Source organism: Galleria mellonella, unplaced genomic scaffold (assembly GCF_026898425.1).
Source record: "Galleria mellonella isolate WM207_F2 unplaced genomic scaffold, CSIRO_AGI_GalMel_v1 utg778, whole genome shotgun sequence".
Taxonomy (NCBI): Eukaryota; Metazoa; Arthropoda; class Insecta; order Lepidoptera; family Pyralidae; genus Galleria; species Galleria mellonella.
In genome coordinates this window covers 2,581,286-2,586,463 of record NW_026442150.1, presented here as the reverse complement: position 1 = coordinate 2,586,463, position 5,178 = coordinate 2,581,286, and the positions used below count along the sequence as shown (strand labels likewise).

Genomic DNA, 5,178 nt, shown 5'->3' with positions numbered 1-5,178 from the left:
ATGGATCTAAGGGCGAAAAGATGCAAACCTCGGTCCGTTAAGTTGGCGTTTTTCAATGCTAAAGGACTACAAGGGCAAAGAGACGAAGTCCGTGAGTTTCTCACCGTCCATCAGGTGGACGTTCTCCTAATACAGGAGACCTTCCTCAAGCCTTCAACAAGCGGTCCAAGAATCGCAAACTACAACATCGTACGCAATGACCGCATCAGTCGCGGCGGCGGTACGTTAATTTATTACCGAAGGTCTCTTCAGTGCATTCCGATCGACACGCCTCCGCTCGTAAACATGCAAGCCTCGATATGCCTCCTCGCGATGACAGACCATCGACCGATTTATATAACATCGGTCTATCTTTCTCCCATCAAACAGCTCCTCCGCGCCGACCTCTAGTCCCTTCTGGACCTGGGAGAATCGGTAATAATAGCCGGAGATCTCAACTGTAAGCTCGGACTCTGGAGCTGTGCTAGTCCCAACCCGAACGGTTCCACCCTGGAGAGGCTTTCGCACTCCATGGAATTCGACATTTTGCCACCACTCCATCCGACCCACTGCACCAGCCCTGCATTCTCGACCTGGCCCTGCTAAAGAACATAGCCCTGAGGCTGAGTTCCCTGGAGGTCCATGCCGAATTGACATCTAGTCATCACATATTAACCCTTAAATGCATATTGGCGTAAAACTGCAACATACCACTAACACGGCTACCAAATCATTATTATGAGCGCAACGCATACTGTTGTAGAATTACTACTATCAGGACAATATTTTTTATCGAGTAGCAGAGCAGCAGCTTTTTTCTTTCGCGTCTGTCAAATGCCATCTTGACATTCACAAAGAATTGACTGTCGGAAATTTGTAGCAGATGAAAATAGGGTAGTTGCCATCATGAAAAGTCTTCATTGATTTTTGTTTTGCATAATTGATAGATGTTTAAAATATCAAGAAAATAATTCAAAACACATAAATATATAGGATTAATTAATATTTTCTAAAAAGAAATTCACAAAGAAATCAGGTGATATCGAACACCAATCAAAGACGCCTGACGTCACGCCCTCGCAAACTCCTGTCAATCTAGTTGTTTATCATTTTGTTTGTTTTTATTTTGTTATTTTGCGATCTTAATTGAGTTTGTTTTAATTTAAAAGGTTTTAGCATTATTATAGAAGATGGAAGAGGGATTTTCAAAAGCAAGTAGCAACAGTTTGCCCAAAGTTGGCGCTGTGATGCTTGGAATGTTTTTCGCATTGAATACTGATTTCTGCTCCGCAGAATTCCAAAATGTTAAAACTTCTATCTTTATTAAAATAACTCTGATAAACCAACAGATTTATAAAAGTTATTGTTTGTGTTAATTACGTATCTACTAAGCATAAGTTTTTTTAGGTTATTTATATCATCCTAATCATATAACAAAAAATCAAATTATGGTTTCGGATCATCGCGGGCGTCCTATGGTGACGACGCTATAAGTTACGTTCAGCTGAAGCGTAATGGGAAGTTTTGCACCGTCAAATGAAAGATATGCCCGGGGCATAAAGTTTGCGCTAAATTATATGCAGTGACTTTAGTAATAGATGAAGAAAAATATGTTATTTGTTCTGTGGAGTGTCATGATTGTGTTGCTGCCCAAGGTGGATGTAAATTGCCTTTCTTATGTGGGTTCATAGAAGGAATGAGGAACCATTATGCACCTTTGTAAAATGTTATTGGAAAAAATCCAAACTTTCAATGGTTGGTACTGGTTTAAAATTTATTACCGCCAAGGATTTATCTAAAGGAAATCCAGTTTTGCTATCAAATCCAGCTGTGTTAACAAAATTTTTGAAAGAAGGCAAGAAAAGAAAATTATATAACTGCGAGCTATTAAAATATTCATCTAGCTCATGCTTAAAAGAAATCACTGATGTATCTCTGCACCAACTTGTTTTACTATATCGTGAGGAAAATTGTGAAACATTTTTGGAGAACATACAAATAACAGATGCTTTACAGACAGTAGAGGAAGAAACCAGGAAGCAATACAAGAGCAACCTGTGATTTGAAGTTAGTCGATGTAAGTCTAAATGAATTTGTTTATTTAAATGAAGCTTATGAAATCCATTATTATTTACTTAAAAGTTGAACTTGTATTATTAACTCAACATTAAACTACCTTTACTTAAAGAACTTACATCAAAGTGGTCTTCACAAAAATACAATTTATGACTAGTGTATGTATTGCGGTCCCGTCTTGCAAGATGTAGCCACTTTTTCCGTATATTTTGGTTTTGTGGTACGGAAATAAATAGTTTATTAGGTGTTCTGATTGTTGTATTTTCACACAATGGCACAGCACAGCACTTATAAAACTTTGAAGTCATCATATTCGTAACGTTTTCCTACTGACGGATAGTTTTGTGAACAATTTCCGTTGTTAGTCTTGTATGACGTAACGCCCTGAGCGTTACGTCATACAGCCCCTTTATCAACTCCTGAAAGTGCTACCAGGAAAACTCGAGCCCAAAGGCACATTACTCCAGTGCTGGCTAAAAGACGAAAGAAAGTTCCGAAATTTGTACTAACCTATAAATGGAAAAAAAACGTCACCTTCCGTCACCAAGCTACAATTGAAGAAAACCAAGACCATAATATAATGAATGCCTCTTTCCTGCCCACTGTAGATTCCCTAGAATATTTTAATTTTTTTTTTCTTCAGACATTGTGACCGATATTACCGTACAGTCAAATCTATACTCTGTTCAAAAAACTGGCAAATCTATTCAAGTGACAGAAGACGAAATGCGTGATTTTATAGCTATCCATATACTTATGGGTATTGTCTCAATGCCTAGTTACCTACACTATTGGAGCAGTAGATTCCGGTATGCTCCGATAGCAGATCTAATGAGTTTAAAACGCTATCAACAGATTCGTAGATTTCTACACTTTGCTGATAATAGCTTAGAAGATACTGATAGATATTACAAAGTAAGACCAATAGCAGAAAAAATAAGAAAAACTGTTTGCTGCAAGAAAATGAAAACAAATTTAGTATAGATGAGATGATGATTGTTTATAAAGGAAGAAAGGCAGGCAACAGAAAGCAGTACATGAAAGATAAACCCAACAAGTGGGGATTCAAAAATTACGTGCGAGCTAGAGTAAGTGGCATGATTTATGACTTTATCCTATATGGAGGAGAAGATACATTCCATTTTCATAAATTCACTGAACAAGAAATTTCAATTGGGTTTGGGGCACAAATTGTATTAGCTCTGTGTCAATCTATTCAAAGAAAGCCAGCCACCATATTTTGTGACAATTTTTTTTCATCGCCTGAGTTATTTTATATTTTAAAAGAAAATTATGGCGTATTTGGTTTAGGTACGATTCGTAACAATAACACCAGGGGAGCTGGATCTATTTTGCCTAGTGGCAGGCAATGAAAAAAGGCAATGAAAAAGAAAAAGAGAGGAGCTTATTCACAGGTCGTATGTTACAAAACCAAGCTGGCTCTCGTTCGCTGGAACGACAATAAGCCTGTCACCCTGATAAGTTTATTTGTTGGATGCACACCTGTGCATAAAATAAAGAGATATTGTAAGGTAGAAAAGCGAAAGTTAGATGTTGACTGTCCTCAAATAGTAAGGGAGTACAATAAACATATGGGGGGTGTAGACCTGGGTGATATGTTAGTATCTCTTTATAAAATACCATTCAAGTCTAGAAGATGGTATATAGGTATATTTTGCCAGTTGCTAGATATAAGTATAAATAATTCATGGATTTTATATAAAAAAAATACTAACGACAGAAAAAAAATGTCTTTGAAAATATTTCGGCAAGATCTATATCTAAATTTAACAAAAAAGAACCGGTCTGTACGTTCTCACTCTATCGTTGAAAATTCAACAATAAAGAACCCTAAGTTACCCAGGCCCATTAGCCCCATACGTTTCGACAATATTTGCCACTTTCCTAGTACAAAAGAAGACATGGGGAGGTGCAAATATTGCCTAAAAAATACTACTGTGTACTGCATGAAATGTAATATAAGACTCTGTTTTGTTACCGGAAAAAAATCTCGTAATTGTTTCCTCAATTTTCATACAAAATAATACTAAGTTTTTTGTGAAATGCTAGAAGAGGCTCTATTATGTTATAAAAGATATTTTGTTATGTCTTTGTTTTGTTTTTTATATAAATAAAAATATTTTGTAAACCGCACTACCTGTTTGAATGTGTACCCTAATTTGATTATGTTCATTACAGTAAACATTACAATAAAGTGGTATTTCTCGACAGATTTGGCAATATTCACTCTGATGAACATTGGTTTCCTGGAAACCTGAAGGTCGCAACATTTTTTTTTTATTTTTTCTGGATTCCTTACTACCCTAAACTTATAAATATACATAAATTTTACATATATATAACACATTGAACCTCTGCCAAATTAAGGGTTAAGAGTCTGGTAGAGGAGGAACATGATGAGTGTGGTGATGATCCGCTCATATCAGAAGACCCACCATTGATAAATGAAACCCCTGTAGATGGAAAAGTGCCTCAGATTCCATTTCCCTCCACAAGCCAAGCCAATCGCCGAGCAACTATAAAAGGCCTTGTTTGGAAGGTAAAAAAAGTTAGTCTTGGACTCTCACCAGACTGCTTTTCTTGGCAGCACTACTTACCCACCAGAACTGAGGGATCAAGCTACTACGGGTACTCCGTATAGTATTTTTTCATATTTTATAACATCTGAAATACTTGAGAAAATAGTGGAAGAATCTAATCTTTACTCTGTTCAAAATTATTTGACAAAACCCTTGAATTTGACTGAAACTGAACTAAGAAAGTTCACTGCAATACTGATATTTATGTCAGTCATAAAATATCCCAACGTCCGGCTTCACTAGTCTAATACTGTAGGTTTTGAACCAATCAAGAAGACAATGACTGTCAACAGATTTAAGACTATTCGCAGATTTTTGCATTTCAATAACAATGAAAAACATTTTCAAAGGGAATACCCGCAACATGATAAACTCCATAAGATAAGGCCCATAATTAGCCATCTCAATGAAAAGTTTGCATCAGTTCCTATGGAGCAAAGGCTATCAATTGATGAGCAGATGTGTGCTACAAAGGTAGCACACTTTATGAAGCAGTACCTACCAAATAAACGACACGGGTGGA

The 5,178-nt window shown here is 36.6% G+C and overlaps 2 pseudogenes; both read left to right on the top strand.

The window, feature by feature from the left end:
* Positions 1 to 2,564, top strand: LOC128202107 (uncharacterized; annotated as a pseudogene).
* Positions 2,565 to 2,811: 247 nt separating this feature from the next.
* Positions 2,812 to 4,045, top strand: LOC113513696 (uncharacterized; annotated as a pseudogene).
* The last annotated feature ends 1,133 nt before the right edge of the window (positions 4,046 to 5,178 follow it).